The following is a 24,420-nucleotide window of genomic DNA, read 5'->3' on the forward strand; positions in this document are numbered from 1 at the left end:
AAAGAGCTAGACCAGCAGAGACGGCTCAGCGAGGGTGCCTGTGTCCTGGGGCAGAACACATCTGTGCCCATCCCTCTGTTTTTTTGTTGTTGTTGTTGTTTTTGGTTTTTTTTTTTTTTTTTTTTTTTTTGCTTTTTTATCCAACTTAGACAAAGATGGCAAGAAAGTAGTTTTTAAAAAGATAGAAGGGAAGACAAAGGGAGCCAGCCACAAGCCAAAGGACGCCAAGCTTGGCTGCCAGCACCAGACTCTGGAAGCGGCCTGGCGTGATTCTCCCCGGAGCCTCAGAAGGAGCCCACCCTGTGGACACCCTGGTTCAGACTTCCAGCCGTCAGAGCCGAGAGGCAGGCTGTTTTCAGCCACCCAGTTAGTGGTGCTTTGTTATGGCAGCCCCAGGAAGCTAATGCGGATTTTAGATATCTAATTTTTCATATTTGTGTTTGTTAAATAAAAGACGTGGCATTATAAATCAATAGGGCAGTGAATAAAATTGATGGAGTTGTGTTGGTAGAGAAAAGAGAGATAGAACATTATCTATACGTTTTACATGCTCATAAAGATAAAAATCCAAGCCCACAGAGGGTTCCTCTTGTTTTAATTATTTCATTCCTTTAAACAACAAACAATGTGGCTAAAACAAACAGAACCATTTTTTTTTTTTTCACGAAACAAACAGAAAGGGTTCAGTGATTTCAGTGGGTAAACCATCCCGCCGGCGTGGAAACAGGCTGGGGCTCCAGGCAGAGTCCTGTGTGGGGGGGGCAGCGTCTGTGCAGTTTGGGGTTTCGCCCTTTGCAGAGAAGGGAGTGGGAACCCTTTCCGAGAAATGCTCACAGCACCGCTGGCTCGGGGTGTAGAGCTTCCAGGGCCCTCTTCCTGTCCCAGCCTCCGTCCTCCAGGCCAGGATTCCACCCCTGGTGACCCCCTCTGTCCCTGAGTCTCATCACATGCCAGCAGGGACTTCCTGCCGCTGACCCGCCTGCGCAGAAAAAGGGACACCTGAGTCCCCGAGAACTCACCAGCGCCGCCAGGATCCCCCAATGCTGGGAGTCGTGGTCACGGTGTCTGCCGAGTACCAACGCCTGCCGTCCACTCCCACCCAGCAGGTCCCCATGCCGCAGGTGAGGGGCCAAGGCGCAGAGAGGCTGAGTCACCTTCCCACAGTGATGCCCGCAGGGCCAGGTTCCCAGAGCGCCCACAGTGCCCACCCACTGTTTGACCCTCAGCACCCTTGGGGAAGGGTGGGGGGCGGCGGAGTGGGACTTGGAGCAGCCCCAGTGGGGTCACCCTTGGCCCTGCCTGCATCTGTCCACAGGTCGGCTGCTTTCTGGTGGGATTTCAGCACAGGTGTCAGCTGCACCGAGGGGCCGCCCAGCCTTCACCAATTCACAGTGTGGCTTTGTCGTCTTCACCCGCTGTTCGTGATCCAGTTGTGTGCTTTGTTTTCCATCTGACACCCCCTTGGGACAGCCGTGTCCTGAGGGCAGGGAATGTCCTGTCTCACCCTTGTCCCCGCGCTGCCCCCACACAGAACCTGGCTCCCAATACCTGCATCCTCAGAAAGGAACACCCCTCGTCCTGGGCCCTGATGGAGGCGCAGGAGCAAATCAGGTCCATACCTCAGGAATCTGGAGAGAACAGGTGCAGAGTGGCCGCCACAGCTGCTCATGTTTGTACGCCCCCCCCCACCCGCACCAGCCGCGTTTCCTGTGGCTCTTAATTGATCCCTCGGCAAGAATAGGATAGTTACCCCACTTCAAAATGAGGAAGTTGGGTGTTGAGAGGCGGTGACACAATAAGAGGTGAATGGAACTCTGGGCATCCCTGACTCTGAGCCCCCAGTCTGGCCTGGAGGGTGGGAAGCTGTGAGAGAACCGCCCCAGAAGGCTTGCTGCCATTGTCAGGGCGTCCAGAATGGTGCTCCCAGGACCCCGAGGGCTTGTCTTCTTGTCTTGGGTTTTGGACGGGCTACAGAAACCAGGTGAGAAATGTCTGGTCTCCCCATGAGGTGAGACCACCCGAGCAGGACACCCCACAAGCAGGACTTACCGAGCCACCCACAGGGACTGCCTATGGGGCCAGACCGGGCTGGAGCAGCTGACACACCCAGAGCTCATGCAGAACAGAGGACTAGGTATGTCTTAATGGGGTCAAGAGGAGAAAGGGAAGAGCTTTTCTGCTTGCTCTCTGCGGAGTCCTGTTTGGCTCATGAAATGGACTTGCAATAAAAAGCGAACGGTTGTGCAGGAGCTCACTAGTTTCTGAAGTGGTTTTGCTCTGGAACAGTGAACATCTCAGTGGGGAAACAAACGGGCATGCTGACACATATATGGAAACCACAGCCTGCCAGGCATCCACCTCCTCTGATGGCCCCAGCACCAGGTAGAGTGACCCCACTTCATATTTGGGGAAACAGAAACTCAGAAGAGTTAAGGAGTTTGCCTAAGGTCACTTAGCTGAGACACGACAGAGCTGGGCTCTGAGCCCAGGTCAATCCGGATGCAGGGGGGGATGGGGCGTCCAGTGTCTCCCACCAGTGTCCAGTGTCCAGTGTCTTGCCACTCTGCCAGAGGGAGACAGCAGGAGGAGCAAGATGTGACTTCTGAGGCTTTGGGATACTCATTCTTGGAGCCCAGCCTGCAAGCTTCGAGGAAGCTGCCTGTGGAGAGGCCCCGGGGCTGCAGCCCACAGCCCCATGGGGCCGCCAAGCTGGGAGCGGGTCCAGCGGGTCCACCACTGGCTCCGGGGAACCTTCCCCTCAGGGCCCTGCCAGACCCATCGGTTTGCAAACCAGACAAGCACCTGTCATCCCAAGCCACGGCTTTTCCGGGTGGCTTGCTACACAGGGAAGGACCGTCACGGGTCCGTGGGCACACGGCCTCTCCGTGGCCCCTCACTGGCTCTTGCGGCCCACGGCTCTGCTACCCTTCCACAGATGGTGTGGGGAGAGGTGGAAACCAGGGACAGAGACTCCCAAAGGTGTGGCAGGAAGGCTGAGACCCACAACAAAGCCTTCATGTCAAGAGAAGGAGCATTTAACTTCTCAGCAAACACTGGAAGAAGAGCAGAAAGGCTGACGCCCTGGGGCCGAGGGCACTCCACCTGCCTGCAGCGGAGCAGCTTCCCTCCTCTCTGGATCTGATGGACCCCACATTAAGACACGTGTTGTGAAAATTAGTTCCATATCATGGCAAATTTGTTTTGCGATCATCTCATCTAAGTGAAGGTATCAGATGTATTTTTATGTTACGGCATCAGTTTCTAAAATGTATGTATGTATGTGGAAGGTAAGGATCAGATATACATTCCCTCAGAGCTGTGGTTTGGTTGGGCTTTGGCAAACATTTTTTAAAAACCAGGCATTGTAATCAGGTAGCTAGGAAAACAACTGCCATCTTCTCTTTGCTCTCAGCCAGCAGCAGGTGTTCCTGGGGCCAAGGTCCTTGGAAAGACATGCAGTCAAGGTGGTTCCTGTCATCTTTTGATGGCAGCTGTCTTGGGACTCCACCTCATTCCCATGCCATGAATCTTCATCCTCCTGATGCCTCTACTGGCCAGTGTAGACAACCTGGCTCTGGACCTCAGGGTCTGTAAGGCCCCAAGCACACACTCTGAAATAACCTGCCCTTTTGTCCTGCTGTCACTGTGTGGTGGGCATGGTGCTAAGAGCTTTCTGTGTCAGAAGGTGTTTCATTTTCCTTTGTTTAATCTCCTTGCAGCTACAGCATGGACACGTGACCTGATTTTGGTCAATAGAACCTAAATGGAAAAAAAAAAAAAGAACCTAAATGGAAGCCTTCTGAAGGGCTTCTGACCAGACCATGTGTGTGTGTGCGCGTGCACGAGTGGGTACGACTGTCCACTTGTGCTTACTGGCATGCTTGTATCTGATGTGATGGCCAGAACTGTGCAATCATCTTGTGAGCTTGAGGAGAGAGCTCCTGGCTGAGCAGAACAATGAAGGAAACGAGTCCCTCGTGTTATTATCACAAACCATGGAGCCACCTGCCTGTAGGTTTCTTGCTGTGCCAAAGGACAGAATGTATGCATCTAGCCAGTTTTCTCTTCTGTACAACAGGGCCAGCTCTGAAGGCTCATGGGAACTAGATTGCTGGGTCAAGGGAAGGGTCTGGCGCAGGGCAAGCTGTCACCTCTATTCTCAGCATCATCAGCCGTCTTGCGACATGAAGACTGCTGCGCAAAAGGGAGCGGAGCGGAGGGGTCAAGGACTGGCTGCTTCCAAGCCACCCTGGAGCCACCTCACGTGGACTTCTCTGAGTGTGTGGGCCTGAGACACTGAGGCTGTCTGTCCCAGCCTCTCTGCTTGGGTCTCTGCTGGAGCAGCTCCACATGCATCAGTGTCTGACCTTTCGCATTTCCTTGAGAAGCAGCAGTCCACCACAGGGGGATTAGGATGTTATGGTAGGAATGCAGAGAGAAAGCTTCTGACTTCCAAGACAGGCTTTCTGAGTCTGCGGCCTCCTGACAGTTCAGAGGCTTTAAGCACACAAGAGTATTTCCTGCGTCCTAGCCACCCTGCCTTCTCCGAGGCAAGACCCCAGGGCAGGCTGGGGACCCCCCAGCATAAGATATCCCTGCCCACACCCAGGACCTGGGAAGCCTGAGGGCCAAGGGAGGTGGCCCTCCCTGGGGTTGGGTAGGTGCATTCAAAGACACAGGGGCCTGAGAACATTGGGCCACTCACCCCATGCTTGTACACAGAGCCACACTCTACTCAGCAGGAAATGAAGACATCCCAGGTGCCCGGGTGCACTCCTTGCAGTCAGCATGTGTTCTGATTTTGCAGCGCCTGTCTGGACTGTTTGTTCAGTGTTTGGGCTTCTCTCCTGGCCCCCTCCCCTTGAAGGCATAATACATGACACTTCCACTCACATCCTATTGGCTGGCACTTGACCACGTGACCACAGCTGGCTGTGGGGGGAGTCCACAAGTATATGCTTTTTTGCTTCTTTTTTTTTTTAATTTTTATTTATTTATGATAGGCACACAGTGAGAGAGAGAGAGAGAGAGAGGCAGAGACACAGGCAGAGCGAGAAGCAGGCTTCATGCACCGGTAGCCCGACGTGGGATTCGATCCCGCATCTCCAGAATCACGCCCTGGGCCAAAGGCAGGCGCTAAACTGCTGCGCCACCCAGGGATCTCGTATATGCTTTTTTGGAGGTGGCCACTCACCCCTCAAAAGAAGGGGAAATGGCACTGTTGACAACAGCCATCTGCAAAGAGGGCACTGGCATTCTGAGAGTAGGATCAGCTTTTCCCCACTCTTTAGCTGTCTGGGAATTGCTGGAGGAAAGCTGATGAGTCTGCCTAGAAAAGCCCTAGATTTTTCTATTTTCCTGGGTCCTTGGGCACAGCAGCTTATGGGTGATGGCTGGCTTGGTTTTGTTCTTTAGCGTACCAGCTGACACCCCCAGCATGGCAAGGGTCCTGCTCTGTCCATGCAGATGTTGGCCACCCTGCCAGGCACTGCCCCAGGCACCCCCCTGTGTCATGCATGTTGAGAAGCTGTGGGAGCTCTCTGGCCCACAGCCCTCTGCTAGATAGGACACAAACATTCCCCCAGAGTGGCCAGCCCAGGGCCCTCTGGGGACCTGCTGGCTGCTCCGGGATGCTATGTGGCCCAGCAGGGCTCATGAGGTTATGTCTGCAGGAAGTCAAGACCACCTGCGTTCCTTGGCAACATCCCCCTCATTGTTGTTTGTTTCAGAGCCTCCTGCCAGACCCCAAAACCAAACATTTCACCATCCTGCTGTTTCTGAGACTCAGTGGACGTGGGAAATGAAATTGCCTTTTGCGGGGCTCGGGGTGTTCCTTCATCTCCGTGCTCCAGCTCACCCTTCAATTCACTCAGCAAATGATAAATACGTGATATGTATTGAGTCCCTCCGAGGGGCCTGGGTGCTAGAATTTGCCTGGCATCATCTGTGTGGCCAGACAGCACTGTGAACCATGGAGCCGTCATGTTGGAAACCATGGGGGACCCACCTACAAGGATGTGAAGACGGTTCTGGCCTCCTGAGGATTCTTGAGGAAATGCCAATAAAAAATCGAGCGGGCCTCACTTCTGGGTATATTTCCAAAGGAATGAGAGCATGGTTTCAGATAGGTACTTGCACAGCCACATTCATAATGACATTATTCACAATAGCCAAGAAGTGGAAGCAACCCAGGTGTCCATTGACAGAAAACTGGATAAACAAAGTGTGGAATAAACACACAACGGGGTATTATTCAGCCTTAAAAGGAGGAAACTCTGTCACCTGCTACGACCTGGATGAACCTGGAGGACATCACGCTCACTGAAAGAAGCCAGTCATGAGAGGACAAGCACTGTGTGAGTCCACTTCTTTGAGGCCCCTGGAGCAGTTGCATTTATAAAAACAGAAAATTTAAATGCATGCATCCTTGATGCCCCAGAATCTTATTTGGAAGTTTTCAGAAACAAAGGAAGGTGCTGGTTGGCTTAAATGAGAGGATCTCTGGAGTCCCTTAGCTCTGTGTCCAGTGCCCACCAGCACTGATGGAACAGCAGTGGCTAGTCATCCTGTGGTTATGACAATAATGAGAAGGTCCCCTCCTGCCCCCACCCAGCAGTCAGAGGTCTCCAGAAAGCAGAGTGCATAGGAGGTTATATGTACATATAGGATATAAACGTGATAGACGTAAGAGTAAGATGTGTAGGAAATCTATGTATATATATTGATATTTATATAAAACATATAGAAAGAGACTTCATGGACTAGGCTTACACCATTACGGGGCTGGCAAGCCTGAAATCTGAACAACCAGCAGGGAACTCGGGCAGGAGCTGAGGCTGCAGTCTTGAGACAGAATTTTTTCTTCTCTGGGAAACCTGTTTTGCTTTGTCAGGCCTTCGCCTGATTGGACAAGGCCCACTCAGATTATTGAGGCTTATGTCCTTTACTTAAAGTGGATGGACTCTGGATGCTGACCACATCCACCAGATGCCTTCAAAGCAACACTTAGATGAGTATTTGATTGAACAGCTGCGCACTGCAGCCTGGCCGAGTCCAACACACAAACCTGACAAAGCTGATCACACTGTGCCAGGCTGTGTCACCCTGCCCTGCAGGGCTGGGATCTGGGGACCAGGCAAGGCTGTGAGCCACTCTGCTGGTGTCTTTTGTTGGGTCCATATGCTCAGCCCCGCCACTGAGAATGATCTTAGGAGACTTGCCAACGAGGTTTTAGCCAATCATTTTCCTTGTCTGAGTTTGTCAATTGGCAGGAAAAAAAAAATCAGAGCTGTGCCTATTTGTTGGCCTTTCTGCCACTGGGCAAATGGACATGTGGACCACCTTCTCGATAGATTAGGGCCCTTCCCTGCAGCTGGTGGCAGGGCCATCACATATGTGCAGGAAGGGAACATAACCATAGCATTGTTCACTGAGCACTTGTTACGCACCAGTAGCCTTTAACCATGTTGTAAGTATTAACCCCTTTAATCGTGCGGCCAGATGTACCCGTTTACAGATGAGGAAACTGAGGCCCCGAAAGGCTCAGTAAGGTGCTTAGCGTCATGTGGCTAGCACATGGAGGAGCCAAGACCCGAACCCACTCCCTCTGGCTCCAGAATCCAGTCTCTTCAGCCTGTAGCACCTGCCGTCCTAGGGTGTCACTCTTGGGGGCAGGACAGACACATGAGAGTCTTAGCCTTAACCCGAATTTTCTTTTGACAAATTTGAACTTCATTCCACTCTTGAAAAGTGTGTATCTACTTATCCAAAATGGTATAATCCCCTTCTGTCTTCTCCGGAATGTTTCAAGAATTTGTGTCTATCAGACACTTTAGAGAAACACGAAAAGAATTTTTTTAAATGCCAAGTTTGTGTGTGTGTGTGTGTGTGTGTGTGTGTTGTTGTTGTTGTTGTTAATCGATTATAGATTTGCCTTTGGAGTAAACCTGAGACAACCTAAAGCCCCAAACTTCCTTCTCAGCAGAGTGAACAAAAATAATTCCCGTGCTAGGTTCTCAGCGATGGGGCCAGTGCTCTGGCGTTCACATTCGAATTCCACCAGGAGAGACAGGGGTCCTCGGGGGGAAGGAACTCGCAGGTTTCCCGGGCGCAGGCATGAGGGGGGGCCAGCCGAACCGCTCGAGCTGCCTTGAAGTCCAGGCCATTCTGACAGCCTCCTGAGGGCTCTCACGGGTAACTCGACGCTCTGCAAACTGGAATAAATGGTTTCCAACCACAGACCGTCTAGCAGACCGCATTTAATACTACTTCCCCAACGTGTGAAGCACTTAGTTTTAGAATCACAGGAAGAAGGGCATCACCTGGGACTGCAGATTGACATCTTGTCCTGGCCATCACGCCCCCCTGGGCAGCCTTTGTCCGGCCACGCTGGCCTCCCGGTGTCCCTAGCCCCCTCCAGGCCGGCGTGTCCCAGGGAGGGTGGCGTCCCGGTGCCCGGGATTCCGGCCTGGCCTCCCCGCAGCCAAGGCCGGGTGTGCTCGAGGAAGGAGCCCGCGCTCCATCCAGACCTGGAAGCGTGAGCTCCTCCGGCGGGGCCACTGGGCCGCGGGAACCACCACAAAATTGCTCCCCTCCTTCTGCTCTGCTCCACCGGCTGCCCACCTCGCGGCCGTTCCAGGAGGCACCCCGACAGGAGAGCACTGGGGGCCCTCTGTCACAAAGGGGGCCTTCAGGGCTGCTGCCCCAGGACAGCAAGGACCGCGGCCTGCTCGGAGGCAGCTCCAGGCGCAGTGGCCACCGTCCACCGGGCAGCACCGGGAACCAGCCGTGGCCGAGACAAACCCTTCATGGGGGGCTGTCCCGGCCGCTATGACCAGAGGCAGTACAGAGGCTCGCCTCCCTCTTGGGAAAGTGGATTTCTTCTGGAAGATGGGCAGATTTATGGTGTCAGCAGCTTTGGAAGGATACGAGAGACAGACAGACAGTCCTGGTTGCACATGGGGACCTCGGTGGCTCGGAGAAAGGGGGGCAGGGAAAGACTCTTCACACTCTGCCCTTCTCGACCAGAGGCCAGGGAACCACCTGAGCATCAAGGTCATTCCAAAGTGGCTTCACCCCCCAAAAGATGTCTCCATGGGCGGGTGGGCTGCTGCTGGGGCCCTGGGGATGGCACATGTGTCACACTCTCCGCAGACACAACCCCATGGTGCAGGAAGCCAAGGGGGCTGCGAGCTTCCAGGGTTTAAGTGGCCCTCTGTGCACGGGTGCCCGTGCCGCTTCTCTTGGACAAAGTGCTACTTCTCTTCACTGACCAGAATGGTTTCCAGAGCAGGACAAGCAGGCATCTGCCCCTGCCTCCCTGGCTGCACCTCCTGTGGGGGCTGATGAAGGAGGCGGAGCGGGACAAGAAGCTCCGCTGGAACGTCTGCCACCATCATGGCCAGGCTGATGACATCAGTCCACGTGCATCTGGGCCGACAGGCCTGCGTGCCAGTCGTCAGCCGATGACACATATGCTGAAGCCAATATTTCATCACTGGTGACATGAGGGTCCTGGCTCTTTGATCCACCCCAGTCCCCATAATAATAACAAAAATGACCAAAATGTAGGTACAGGAGTGCTGGGTGAGAGGGAGACTTCCTGAAGTGACAGGGCTGTGCCCATGAAAACCACAGGGGGGCTGGATGGCCCTCTCCAGGAGGAACTCCGAGGGGGGCTTGCGTGGGGCCTGGGGCAGCGCAGGAACCAGGATGGGTCCCTTCAGAATGTAAAAAAGAATGAGATACCACCTCACGCCAGTGAGAAGGGTGAAAATTAACAAGACAGGAAACAACAAATGTTGAAAGGATGTGCAGAAAGGGGAACCCTCTTGCACTGTTGGGAATGTGAACTGGTGCAGCCGCTCTGGAAAACCGTGTGGAGGGTTCCTCAAAGAGTTAAAAATAGACCTGCCCTACGACCCAGCAATTACAGTGCTGTGCAGAGACAGATGCAGTGAAACGCCGGGACACCTGCACCCCGATGTTTCTAGCAGCAATGGCCACAATAGCCAAACTGTGGAAGGAGCCTCGGTGTCCATCGAAAGATGAATGGATAAAGAAGATGTGGTCTATGTATACAATGGAATATTCCTCAGCCATTAGAAACGACAAATACCCACCATTTGCTTCAGTGTGGATGGAACTGGAGGGTATTATGCTGAGTGAAGTCAGTCAGTCGGAAAAGGACAAACATTACATGGTTTCACTCATATGGGGAATATAAAAAAAATAAAAGAGATTATAGGGGAAAGGAGAGAAAATAAGTGGGAAATATCAGAGAGGGAGACAGAACATGAGAGACTCCTAACTTTGGGAAACGAACAAGGGGGAGGTGGTCAGGAGGATGGGGTGACTGGGTGACAGGCACTAAGGGGGGCACTTGATGGGATGAGCACTGGGTGTTACACTGTATGTTGGCAAATCGAACTCCAGTAAAAAAATACACACACACACACAAAGAAAGAAAAGGCTAACACATACTTTAGGATGTTTATAAGGATTGTTCTGTTTCCCCTTTTTGTCACGTAATGGCCTCTCGCTTTGTGGCCTCAGACAAATTAATTAACTTCTCTGAGCCAGTTTATTTTTTAATGTGTAAAATAGGGATAAAACACCCACCTCCCATAGAGAGTCATTGCCAGCTTGGAAAGGGACACATGTCATGAGGGAACATCTGTTGACCTGGAAAGAACGGCCATAGCATTTCTTAGATGAGAAGGGAAAATCGCATGGTGGAAATACTAGCAGACACCTGCCAGGCGTGTGCTGGGATCTCTATGCCGCCCGCACAGCAGCACTTCGAGGCAAGCACCACTATCACAGGAGCAAACGGAGACACAGATAGGCCAAGAAGCTTGCCCCAGGACGCACAGCTGTGGGTGGCCTGGCAAGGATTCCAAGCAGCCTGGCCCCAAAACCCGTGCACGAAACCACTACACTATGGTGCTGCCCTCCCCCATTCTGTAAATACCCCAAGAAAACTCCATATGTTTGTGCGCATTTGTGTCAATGGAGCAAAGTGTGTGCAGACACACAAGGCCATGTGATAAACACAGGTGACCTTGGAGTAGGAGTGAGGTAGAAACAGGTGGGAAGGAAAGAGTCATTGCACATCCTGAGGTTCTTCTGCTACTTGTCATTTTAAATATAAAAAAATTTTTTGAACAAAGAATATGGTTTAATTTCTGAGGCTTTGCCTGAGTTCTCTGTTCTTGGAGTCTGTTTGGCATCTTATTTTTTTTTTAAGATTTTATTTATTTATTCATGAGACACACAGGAGGCAGAGACACAGGCAGAGGGAGAAGCAGGCTCCCTGCAGGGATCCAGAAGCAGAACTATCTAGATCCCAGAATCCTGGGATCACGACCTGAGCCAAAGGCAGATGCTCAACCACTGAGCCACACAGGTGTCCCAGTTTGGCATCTTTAGGAGACTGGCACAGATGGCATGGGCTGTTTTGTGACCAAGATTGGTTGTCAGGAAATCAGAGGTATAGATTTCGGGCTTGCATCCCCCACACCTGGCTTGAGCTCTTGGCCCCCTTGGAAAGAAGTCATCGCAGGTGCTCAACAGGGAAGGGTACAGTGGCTGTTCCATTAAGACTGGGTGTGTGGGCCCGGCATCGGCTGCCACTCTCACGGAGACACTGACCTCTGAGGCATGCCAGCTCTCCAAGGTGTCTGGGAAATTTGTGTGATTTCCTGGCAACAACTCCCAAAGTGCAGCCTATTCTCCCCTAAACCGAAGCCACTCACACATTGTTATGTAGTCTCTCTCCCTTGTGGGCACACTGGATGAAATAAGCCAGTTCCCTGAGTGTTGTAAGCTGGGGTTCCTGGCTCTTCATCTACAGGTGTCTAAGTTTGGGCCCCAAAGAAGCAGATTGGGGTTACTTGGGGGGAAATCCCAGCAGGTAGGAATGAAAGAGTGGGGAGACAGCAAGATAGGGAGGGGCAAAAGAACATAAGGTCATATGGATGCATTACGAGCATCATCCCACTGGAGACCCTCTGAGAGATGTGAGGGAGTCAGCCCACCTGAGACAGGAGGGCTGGGCAGTTATCCAAGGCTCTCATCCTTCACTGGTTCCCCACCTCCTCCAGGTGGGGAGGATGAGGTACAGGTGGTTGGGTGGGATGCTGTCAGCAACTGGGAGGTATGTCTGCAGCTGCAGGTAAACTCAGGTGGCCACGCACACCTGCCCATATATTCACGCATAAAAGATGCTGATTCTTTGCAAATCTTCCCTCAGTCTGAGAAGTAGCTCTCAGAGACCACAAGTACTGCTGAATCTCTAAGGACAGTTATTATGAAAATTAGCAGTAAGGTACCTGAGATAGTTAGCATCGGCTGACAATGAACAGATGCACAATAGCAATTGCTAGAATGTGTGCTTCTCAAATTTTAATCTGTGCATGGATCAGTCAGCGATCTTTGTGAAAAATGCAGATTCTGATTCAGTGGGTCCAGGGTCAGGGTTGAGATTTTGTGTTTCTAACCAGCTCCCTGATGACGTCAAATCTGCTGGTCTGTGGACAACATTCTGAGCAGCAAGGGTTTAAATGAATGAAAAAGCCCTGGGAGATGGTCTGGTTCTGTGTGTTTGGCTTCAGGAAGTCCTCAGGGGCCTGGTCCCTCCTATCCTGTTGCTCTACTGTGAGCAGCCTCCATTCCCAAGGTCCAGTTCATGGTCCCAAATGGCTGCGTCATCTCCAGCCATCACATCTATGTTCCAGTTAGTAGGAGAGAAAGGGATGAAAAGGGGCAAATAGTTGTTTTTTCATTTAAACTTTTTTATATTCTCATGCAGTTGTAAGAAATAATAGAGAGAGATCCCGTAAACCTGTTACTTGGCCTTCCCCCATTGGCAACACTTTGAAAAACAACAGTACAATATCACCACCAGGATGCTGACATTGTCATAACCCACCAATCTGATTCAGATTTCTGCAGCTTTGCTTGTACTCCATGAGTGTGTATTTTTTTAGGTGCCATTTCCTTGCCTGTGTAGGTCTGGGGATCCTCATGGAGTCACCACACAGAATAGCTCCAGTGACATAAGGGTCTCTGGTGTTGCTTTTATAAGCACCCTCAGCCCCATCCCACCCTCATCCCTAGTCCCTAACCTCTGGAAGTATGGGGTAAAGGGTTTCGGCCAGGAGTCTTTTTGATACTCATGTTTTTTTTCTATTGAGATATATTTTATATACAATAGAATATACAGATTTTAAATATACAGTTAAAAAATAAATGTACAGTTTAGTGATTTGGATGAATCTTACAGCCATGGGGTTCCCTGTGCACCCAGAAAGCTCATCCATGCCTCTGTGCGGTCAGGGCCCCTGGACCCCCACAAAGCCAGTGTTCTAACTCCCACCTCCATGCTCGTTGACCTGTCCTTGAGCTCCATGTAACAGGCTCCCAGGGCAGCCGCTGTGTGTCTGGCTGGTTTTGGTCAACATGCTCTTGAATGTCATCCATCAAATGGTGTACATCAATACTCTTTTTTAAAAATTGCCTCTCATCCTATTATTTACACATAATGTGTGTGTCCTTTCACCTGTCAAGGACACTTGGCTGTTATGAATTGAGCTGCTATGAACATCCTGGTACTAGTCTTTTTAGGGACATCTGTTTTCTGTTCTTTTGGGTAAATGCCTGGGAGTGGAGCAGCTGGGCTGAAGGGTAGGCACGTGCTTTACTTGATAAGACTGTAAGCTGGTTTCCAAAGCAGTCATGCCATTTAGAGCCTCACAGTGACGTGCTAGCATCCGGCCCCCCCACATCCTCGGTACCGTTTGCTAGTGCCAGTCTGTGGTGTAGATTTTAGCTATTGTGGTGTGTGAGTTCCTGTCTCCTTATGGTATCAATTTGCATCTCCTGGTGACCAATTATGTTGAGCATCTTTTCATGTGATAAAATGGCCACCTGCTTATCATCCTTTATGAAAGGTCTGTTCAAGTCATTTGCCCATCTTGAAACTGGAGTCGTTTGCCTTTTTAATTACTGAGTTGTAGGAGTTCCTGTATCCTGGATATAAGTCCTTCGTTAGATATATATTTTTCACAACCCATAGCTTGCCTTTTCATTTTCTTAATAGTGTCTCTTGATGAGCAAAAGTCCTAAGTTTTGGTGGAGTACAGGTTAGCAATCTTTTTTTTTTTTTACTTAGGGTCCACACCCGACATAGAGCCCCACATGGGACTTGAACTCAACCCTGAGATCAAGACCTGAGCTGAGATCAAGAGTCAGATGCTTAATCTGCTAAGCCCCCCAGGCACCCCCCAGGCGCCCCCCAGTTCAGAAATCTTTAATTTCATTGTTAGTGCTCTCGCTGTCCTCTCTAATACTTCATGCTCTGTCTAGCATCTTACTGACATTCAGGCGCACAGTCCATGACAAATACAGTCTTGCTTGGAGTCAGATCACTGTTAAGATTCACGTGTTTCAGGACACCTGGGTGGCTCAGTGGTTGAGTGTTTGTCTTTGACCCAGTCGTGATCCCAGGTTTCCAGGATCGAATCCCGCATCAGGCTCTCTGTGAGGAGCCTACTTCTTCCTCTGCCTGTATCTCTGCCTCTCTCCCTGTCTCTCATGAATAAATAAATAAAATCTTTAAAAAAAAAGATTCATTTGTTTCTCCCTAAGGACCTCCAGTTGTTCCAATAGCATTTGTTAAGACAGCCATCCTTTCCCTCTTAATTAATAATCATTATTTATTACTAATAGTTGGTATCAATCATTTCTGTGTTCTCTATTTTTGCTTGATCATTGAGCAAGACGTTTATCAATTGTATTAATCTTTTCAAAAAAAACGGCTTCTGGCTTTTAATTTTTCTCTTGTTTTTATTTCCTTGATTTTTGTTCTTATTCTTTTTTTTTTTAAACTTTTATTTATTTATGATAGGCACACAGTGAGAGAGAGAGAGAGAGAGAGAGAGAGGCAGAGACACAGGCAGAGGGAGAAGCAGGCTCCATGCACTGGGAGCCCGACATGGGATTCGATCCCGGATATCCAGGATCGCGCCCTGGGCCAAAGGCAGGCGCCAAACCGCTGCGCCACCCAGGGATCCCTTGTTCTTATTCTTATTCTTCAACTTTGTGTTTAACTTATTCCTTTTCTAGCTTTCTACTATGAATGCTGACACTATTAACCTCAGACTTTCCTTCTTTACTGATGTAGAATCACAGCTATAAATTTCCCTCTAAGGGTCACTTTGGCTTCATGCTGCAGATTATATGATGCTTTGCTTTCATCACCCTTTGTCACAAAGTATTTTGTAATTTTCCCTGTGACTCCCGTGACCCATGGATTATTTAGAAGTGTGTTCCTTACGTTCCAAGTGGGTTGTGATGTTTCCAGGGATCTTCCTGTGGTTTGTTTCTAATTTAATTCCACTGCACAATCTGCACATTCAGGTCCCCACAGACCCTGTGGCTTATCTCATGGTCCCACACGGGGTCTCTTGGTGGGTATTTCACATGTGCTCAGCAGGAGCAAGTGTGCCAGGGCTGTTGAGTGGTCTGTAAGGTCAGTTAGGTCAAGGTGACTGACAGGTTTGTTCCAATCTTTTATATTTTTGCTTATTTCTCTTGCCTACTCATTCTATCAGTCTCTGGGAGTGGGAGTTTTGAATCTCCAGCTATGACTGTAGAGTTTTTCATTGCTCCTTTTTTTTTTAACTATTAAATTTTGCTTCATGATACTTTGAAGCACTGTTTATCAGGTGTTTGCACATTTGCCTATTCACAAAGATTAAAATATATATTTATTAATTACTGTGTACACAAAGAGTAATACATATGTATATACTAGACACATGCTGTATATAGAATCATGATACGTGCTGCACAAATGTTGTTTATCTAAATACTGATGCAGTGTATGTATACAGGGCTCACTCCCATCTCTGTGCCCCATGTGTCCAGTTCTTATCACCTTATTCCTCTGCCCTCCCCAGAAACCCACTTTAATTCCTCCAGAGTTTCTTTATACACAAGAGAGAAAATGCAAATATATATGTCCGTATTCCCCCCTGCATAAAAGTTAGCATGTGATATGTGCTCTTTTGCATGTACCTTTTCCCCATAACACTGTCCTGGTGCTGTTTTCGTGACAGCACAGTGGAGCTTCCCCTGGGACGGCTGCGAGGGCCCCCTCACGTGGTGATGCTAGCAAGCCCCCTGGGGAGATTTGGTTGGTGACGCATGGGCTGTTGCACGGTGCTGCTGCCGCCACCCTCTTCACAGAGGGAGACCATGAGCACTCCTTATTTAACATTTTCCTCCTGTCACAGGGCTCAAATGGGGGTCCCGCCCTCCAGGAGGGTCAGTGTTTATGGCACTTGCACACAGCCACCCCCAGAGGCCCATGAACAATGTTTGTATAAGGAGTTGTTTTTTGCAAATACCCTGAACAGAGCGGTGGTATTTTGCAGCTACTGCTTCTGTATTCATCCCTGTAGTCTAGTGATGAACCTCCTGGGCGCCCGGCTCTGCTACTAATTCACCGTGTGCCTTTGGCAATGACTTTGTTTTGGGGCATTGGGACAGTAATAGCTAACACGTTAAGGGGGTGCTCATTATGTAGTCAGCATGACTCTTAAGAGCGTTGCACTTTTAATCTCACTTACTTGACAACGTTATGAGAGAGGTCATATTATCTGCCCTGTGGTAAATCATTCTGAGCCACAGAGAGGTTAAGTAACTTGCCTAAGGTCATACAGTGCAGCAGAGCCAGCATTCAGTCCCAGCAAACAATCTGGCTCCAGGTTATCGTGAGGATCAAACCCATCAGTGAACACTACATATTCAGGCAAGGGCCAGGTACCTAATATGTGATCGCTAAATATTAGCTCTTGTCATCATTACCTGCCCAAGAAATTGGAAAATGGGTAGTCTCTCTAGGTGGAAAATACCGGTACACTAAGAAAGGGCAGAGGTTCAAATTCACCTTGTGCAATTGTTGGAGGCGCTGGACCCATGGGAGAGGCGGGAGGAAGAGCAGCTGCTGCTGGAATCAGGTGGGAAACCCTGGGAGAGTGGGCGAGCCTGGGTCACCCTGATAAAAGCCGAGGTAGAGCCTCGCTTCCTACCCATGTGCCTGCAGGATCGTGCTAACGCAGGACACTGTCAGCATGAGATGTGCAAACGATTTGGAGTCCCTTTGCTTTTCTTTGCAGCAAACAGAGAAGCAGAGAAGTTAGCAAGCTTGTTTTGGCAGAGGAAAAAACACAAAATGCCCAAACCGCAGAATTCTCAAGAATATTGCTAAGCACTAATTTTGCTAACATGTTAGACAGCCTTTCGGATCTAGGCAATCTTGTTCCTCGGCTGGAAACAGTTCCCGAAAGCCATGTGATCCCAAACCCACCCTGGGCATGTGGAGGGTAATGAGGAAATCAGCTCCTGCCTTCCCTCTCCCTCAGCCCAGCCGAGTGGGGGCATCCCCTAGTGCTCCAGCCCTGGGCCCACCCTAGAGATGCCGGCTGGACTGCACGAACCTCCGCCCTGTGCTCCCAAACTCTGCGTAAGTCCCTGCGTTTCCATGTCCTCGAGGTACGATCACACCAAGTCAGAGTTGTAGGACCAGAAAGCCAACTTGAGGGGTGCAGACAGGGCTCCTTGTAGGGACATTCCCTTGCCGTTCAGGGTCAGCATCCCCATCAGAACAGGCTAAATAATGAGGCAGATAGGCTAACATCCCTGTTAAGAAGGTAATGAGTCACAAATGCTATTTCGATGGTTTTCTTTGAAAGAAATACACATAACCAAACCAATTTTAATTAAAGATCTTGTCTTTGTAATCAAGCAGCCACAAATGAAGGCCAGAGTGCTTTCATGCGGAATAATATACACAGAGCCGTACTGGTTTTCCCAGAAAAGGGTAGGCTTTTTTTTTTTTTTTTTTTTTTTCAAATAAGAAAGGAGTTTCTTCCTAACCATACGGGGGATGCAACAAAAAGCTATCTTTTGCAAAATATAAAACTGCCAACTGTCCTTGCTCCCCCCATGGATGCCATTTGTTGATGTTAAGCCAGTAGGAACGTTTGCCAAATTTACATCCCAGCTGGGATTATCCCACCCTTCGAGATTAGACATGTGATCCTGATTTTTCAGCAAAAAAAAAAAAAAAAAAAAAACTAGTCGAAAACCAAATAAACATACCTACACATACATCTAAAGCAGAAATGGTGGAGAAATGATTGTAACACACCACAGTGTGTATTTCTGCAGAAGAAACAGGCTGAACATCAAAAATGATGTTTTGATTTTTAGTTTTAAACGTCAACAGAGTTGAAATACCTCTCCTAAATATGTCCTCCAAAACCAACAGAGGAGATCATCGTTTTTGGTTAAACATGCATGTAATTTAATAATCCACAAAAGGAAAATGCATCCGAAGTGGCCTGAGCTCAGCCATGCATTCCTGCTTCTTGACGGTGTCGAATCCCGTCTTCACTAAAGAGGGTCTTAGGGTGGCTTCCCACAGGGCGTCCTGCAGATAGCTCGCTCCATGCTGCACTGAGTGTGTCTTCAGGTGGCTGACTGCCCTCTGGCCGGGGTGGGCTTTGGGGGCAGTGTCACCTTGAGTCCTCTCGGCAACCCGGGTGCAGGAGCCCAGATGCACTTGGCCACTGTTTACTGGACTCGGTGAGCCTCGGGAGGCAGCAGGCTGGGGTGTTCATGTTGACTGCTGGGGGCTTTTAGCATCCTCAGGTGAATGACTATAATGGTCCCACAAATGCTGAGCTTTGCTACCTGGCAATAACCAGAATGAGGGGTGGGAAAAGACACGTTATGAGGGAGGTTCTAAGTGCAGGGAAGCTCCTATTCTGTCTGGATGACAATGCACGCCAGCAGCCAGGGACGCTGCCAGACGGATATGTACCGCCAGCTGTGTCTCCAGATTTCTGCTACTCGCTCGCTTGGTGCCACTCCCCCGTGGGAGCAGCCTTAGATATGTGATCAAATCCTGGTGAGGGGAATAGCTAGTCAAATCTCATATTCTTCGGGAGGACATGGTATGTGGCACATGACATAGTCCTCTCTGCTTGCTCCCGGGTCTTGGGATCCAGATGCATTTCCCAGACCTGCAAGTGTTGGAGAGCCCACAGCGGCACCTCCTCCTTGGCTGTGAGGGTTAGTGGCTTCAGTACACACTGCGTGCTCAGCGTACACTGGCCATCATCATCCTCATTTTGAAATGCACAGAGTGATGCAGAGTTCTGCTCTGACACAGTGTGCAGCAGCATGGGTTTGAGAGTCAGACGGCGTCCGTCTTTGGCACTTGGTAGCTGTGGACAGCTTCTCTGTGAAACGGGGATTACTGTCTCTATTTCGGCCCCCAGTGGTGGCCGCACCCTAGCCTAGATTTTTATATTGATCACACGCCACAGACTTAGGAGTACAGTGACCCTTCCACACAGATGGATCGCACCGGGTGTTCTTTGAGAATACAGGTAACCTCATGGAGTGCTCTCTGATCAGAAAGTTGACATGGTCACAGGACACAGAGTGACCAAAAGGACCAGGAAGTATGGTCCAAAAAAAAAAAAAAAAGGAAGTCCAGTCTTTGCTGCAGAGCTGGCTCCCTGGCCCTGTGGGATGGATCCCTCCCATTAGACGGCATATCCCATGCCCAGGAGGACTCCCATCAGTATCACAGAGCCAGACAGTGGGGTGGCTTCATTCTGGCCCTTCCTGCTTGCTAGCACACTGGAGCTTGTTGGCATTCTGGAGAGAAGGGGATTGTCTGAACCTAAGAGAAGGACACTGACCATCTGGCCATGGAACTTTTGGACCACAGGGCTAAGGAGGCAGTGGGGACCGACCTGAGAAGCTGCTCCTGGAGCTGTGACTTTCTACATGAGCCTGTTATCAGGTGTCTACTAGTCTTCAGAATCAGAAGGCAACACGGCAGCCCTACAAACCACATGGCCTTGTGCTGTGCTATGAGTGATGAGCCTCTCTCCCTCTGAATCAAGGATGCCAACTCAGATTTCACAGAACCGTGGCAGGGGGTCCCTCCCCTCCCTGAAGGACACAGTGCTTCCCCCCACACCCTGCACTTCCTCCAGCCTTCCTTCTCCCCGAAATGCCACTGTCACCTGCCTTCCCCAGGCCAACACACCCTGTGGGTCACAGCCGTGAACAACCTCCTTGGACCAGGCATGGGGCCCCTCTGTACAGCCAGTATTTCATGCTCCTGAATAGTGACATTACCATTGCATGGGTTTTGATTATCTTTAGGGTTTTTTTTCTTTTTTTTTTTTTAAGATTTATTTATTTATTCATGAGAGACATGCAGAGAGAGAGAGAGAGAGAGAGAGAGAGAGGCAGAGACACAGGCAGAGGGTAAAGCAGGCTCCATGCAGGGAACCCAATGCGAAACTCGATCCTCGATCCCGGGACTCCAGGATCATGCCCTGAGCCAAAGGCAGGCTCAACCACTGAGCCACCCAGGTGTCCCTTTAGTTTAGTTTAGTTTAGTTTTGTTTTGTTTTCACAACAAAGTCTGGAGGAAGGCAAGTCAGGGCTGTGGCAGTGCCCCTCCTCCATAGCATCCTCAGGACATGGCTTCTTCTATCTAATTAATCCACTACATATCGCTGTTTGCCCAAAGCCATGTTTGCTCAATATGGCCACTTCAGCACCAGCCATCACATCTGCATTCCAGCCATCAGGAAAGAAGACCTGTGGGAGGAAAGGGCAGAGGGCCTGTGTCAGCTGTGCCATTGTTTAAGGAAGGGTCTAGCACATTCTGCTTATCTCATTGGCCAGATCATACCTGGCCACCTCTGGCTCAAGGGAGTGGGGAGAGGGTGGAGTTTGAACACGGGCTCTATTCCCATGGAGGGGAATGACAGACATGGGCTACAAGGAGGTCTGTGCTTTCCTATTGCCCAGTTTTGAGCCAGGACTGTCAGAGATCCTCAGTAAGTGGTGATGTTTGAATGAGCGGGTGGGTGGATGCATGGCCGACAGTGGGACCTGGATGTGAGGCTTACCTCCGATGGGGCCTCACGGGACCGTAGGCTCCAGGCTCCCCCAGCTTTGCTGCTGAGCTGCCCCGGGAGTACCGTTCCCATCGGAGGGGCAAAGAGGGTCTGGCAGCTTTGACTTCAGATCCTCACAGAGGCCGGGGCATGAGGAGGCCTGCAGGGGATGGAGCAGCCCCCCAGGGGCTCTGGGGGAGTCCCTCAATTGCCTCTCCTCTGCTCTGCCCCATCTAAGTGCCTGATGCCTTCTCCCAGTCCTGGGTCTGGGCTGGCCGAGTTTTAGCAGGTATCCCCACCCGACTGTCTGCACTTCATTTATCCTGTGTCACCAGGCCCCGGCTTTGTAGGCAGCTGTGCTGCGGGATCATCTTTTATGACCCAATTAGCAGGAGACCCCCCAGATGGCAGCGAGACTTGGGGCAGTCTGCTTCCCACAGCCAGGGTCCTTGTAGTGGAGGGTAGGCTGCTGGATGTTTGGAAAGAAGGAAGGACAGAGGAGAGCTGAGGCCTCGAGGGGTCTTGACCCTCCTGCAGGGTGGTGGGGGGAGGGAGGGAGGATGCTCCTGGACTTGGCTGGACCATGAATGGAAGAGGCAGGAAAGGCTGGAACCACCCACACACTTCCCCCATATGGCATCCCAGCTGTGGCTCCTTAAGCTCTCCTTGGGGCCCAAACACGCAAAGGACCCACGTTCCTGGCCGCCCCCTCCCCCGGCTCTGTCTACATCCTCCATCCTCACCCTGGGTAGCCCAGAGGGGGTTCCTGAGAGCTGGAAGGATCTTGCAGCTACAGTGTCCAACCTCCTCCTCTGACAGGAGGGGAAGCTCAGAGAGGGGTACATGTCACCCACGGTCCCAGGACAGCTGGAACTAGGCCTGAGGTCGCCTGCCTTCCGGGTCACGGGTGTCCTTCTTAGGTCCCTCGGAAGGGGCTGTCATCGTGCCTCAGGTATGCCTGGGCCAGGAATAGCACACCTCCCAGACGTGAGCAATTTACCTCGATTTCCCACTGGGAGGCTCAAAGCACCTTGTTTCATAGTTTCCTACACCCCATTCAGATCCTTGCAGGGGAACGCCTGGTGGGGATCCTGCATTCCTTCTTTGGATGGGGAGCTGAGGGAGGGAGGAGTCCATGAGTGACATCCCAGGAAAGATGTGTTCCAACCCACAGATGGCCCTCCCTTGGCCACCACTCAGGGCTGCTCCAGGTCCCCAGAGGCACTGGCTGCCGGTGGCACTGCTTCTGCATTCCTTCCGCACCTTGGGAGCTCTTCCTCAGCTGACAGCACACGTCAGAGTCACTAAGAAGGTGCGACCCCAAACAGAAACTCCGAGTTTCCGAGGACCAAATGGTCCCCAAACTGAGTGAGCTAGACTGAGAGAGTCGATGAAGCAGGGCTCCCACCAGGATGGGCGCATGGCAACTGCAGACACGTTCTGAGCTTCAGGGGACTCCCTCTTTAAGACGAGGGGAGAGGCTGTGTGCTGCCCACCTTCCCCCCATGAGCATCCCATTACTCATTTTTTATTTCGAAGTCAATTGCAAGGCCTGTTCTAGGCCACAGTCCAGTTTAGCTCCCCACATCAGGGGCGGACACGAGGCACAAGGGTGCATCACCCAGCAAGAGGGAGGGCCAGTGCAGGAGCTTGGCCCCTGCTAATTATCCCTCCTGGTCGCTCGGCCCGATAACTGTTGCATTTGGAAATAAATGACACACTTTTCCTACATCTGCTCCAAATTTGCATTTCAGAAATTAGAGAGCTTAGTTACGTGGTATTACATGGCAGTCCGGGCCGGGTCTCGGAGTATGGAACTGATTGGATAGTCTGCCCAAAATAAGAGGAGTTTCGAGCTCTTTCCAGGAAATTGAGTGGAACACCCAAACTGACATCCAATATTAAATATTATATTTGTATAGTTGTTCAGTAGAGTTCCCTGGCATCCAACATCTGAGAGCAAAATTTATAAATGGGGAAATTGAATACCTGGTGAGAACGATGCTCATCAAGGCTAAGAAATTAAAATATTACTGTATACACTCCAAGTCAGGCTGCTTATAAAGGTAGAGCTATTAAAACATGATCAGCTGAAATGTATTTTGTCTCAAAAATGTCATACACCATTAAAGTTGAAAAGACTTTGATGCAAATACCCCTGGCAAAGGCTCTGCTCCGTCAGCAGCAATGTGCTCGGGAATGTTCACTGCAAATATACAGTCTCGCTGAGTGAGGGGAGACTGGGGAGCCGCCCGGGGACAGCAGGACTCCCTGGGGCTGCTGGGGCACCCAGCACCTCAGGACGCTGGCTCACGGGCTCAGGAGCAGCACATCATAGGGGGACGATTTGGCCCAGGGCAGTTTCGTCAGAGTGGGTGGAGCAGGGGCAGGACTGGGTGCAAACTTCAAGGGAATGCCAAAAATCTGGATAACATTTTAGTATAATACGTAACAGTGAAAATAAACGGTCAAACTACTGCCTGCTGCCTGACCCTTTTGTAAATAAAGTTTTATTGGAACCAGGGCCAAGATGAGAGTGTGGCAAGCAAGGCAGGGTTGTGCAAGCTCAGGATCAGATTCTGCTGTTACTTGAAATTCGATGTTTTGTTCATTGTGGCTTTTTTGTATTATTTCGAGTTTTGAGGTGTCATTTAAGTATGAGGCCTGAGGCGAGCATCCCACTCGCCTTACCTGGCCAAAGCCCTGGCCAAGGGGAGTAGTTTTGGATGGTGTGCTCCCCCCACAGGACAGGATGGTATCCTCTCTGCCAGGGTCTCCAAGAGGGGGCCACCTGTGCTTGGAATCCCATGCTCACGTGAGTGTGGTAGAAGCACAAAGCCCTGCTGGAAAGCCTGGCCCCACCCTAAAGGTCAGCCACCCATGTCTGATCCCCTGCTGTGAACATTTTAGTGAATACCATGGAAGGCAGAAGGCAAGCCCCCCCATCCCATCCTACCTCCAGGCACAGCCCGGGGGGGGCTCTGAGCAGGGTGCTTAGCTGCTGGCCTTAGGGCACCTCCAACAACTCCACCCGCTGCCTGTGGCCCTGGGGGTGCTGTGCGGCCTGGGGGGTCCTGGAAAGCCAGCCTCAGTAGACTTGGGAATGATAGGCTGGCCCTGAAGGGTGGGAGAGGATTAGAACCTGGTCCCACTGGTATCTGCTCTGGGCGCTAGGACCCATCATGCTGCTCTCCTTGAGCTCCAGGTTTTCTCATCTGAACTCCATGCGAGACAGCAAAACCCACCCTGCCACGTCCCTGGATTGGAGCTTCTTAGACCTCAGTCTAAATTGGTGAAGGTGCTCCTGCTCTAAAGGGCCATACACAGATCAAAACGCACGCTCTCTTACAAAGATGGTAAGTAAGCATCTCATCCAAGATCACACAGCTGGTGAGTGGGGATGTGTCTTCAGGAGGCCCCA

At 50.7% G+C, this 24,420-nt stretch overlaps 1 long non-coding RNA gene across 4 annotated transcripts in view; it reads left to right on the forward strand.

Moving 5' to 3' along the window:
- Positions 1 to 24,420, forward strand: part of LOC102153633 — a 71,760-nt gene that overhangs the window by 22,153 nt on the left and 25,187 nt on the right. The window contains exon 1 of one of the 4 annotated variants that reach the window (XR_005359973.1): positions 22,116 to 24,355. The exons of the other annotated variants lie outside the window; for them this stretch is intronic. This is a non-coding gene — a long non-coding RNA (uncharacterized LOC102153633). Of the gene's footprint in view, positions 1 to 22,115; positions 24,356 to 24,420 lie in introns of those variants that run through there. 4 annotated transcript variants of the gene reach the window in all.

Source organism: Canis lupus, chromosome 5 (genome assembly GCF_011100685.1).
Source record: "Canis lupus familiaris isolate Mischka breed German Shepherd chromosome 5, alternate assembly UU_Cfam_GSD_1.0, whole genome shotgun sequence".
In the NCBI taxonomy this organism is placed as follows: domain Eukaryota; kingdom Metazoa; phylum Chordata; class Mammalia; order Carnivora; family Canidae; genus Canis; species Canis lupus.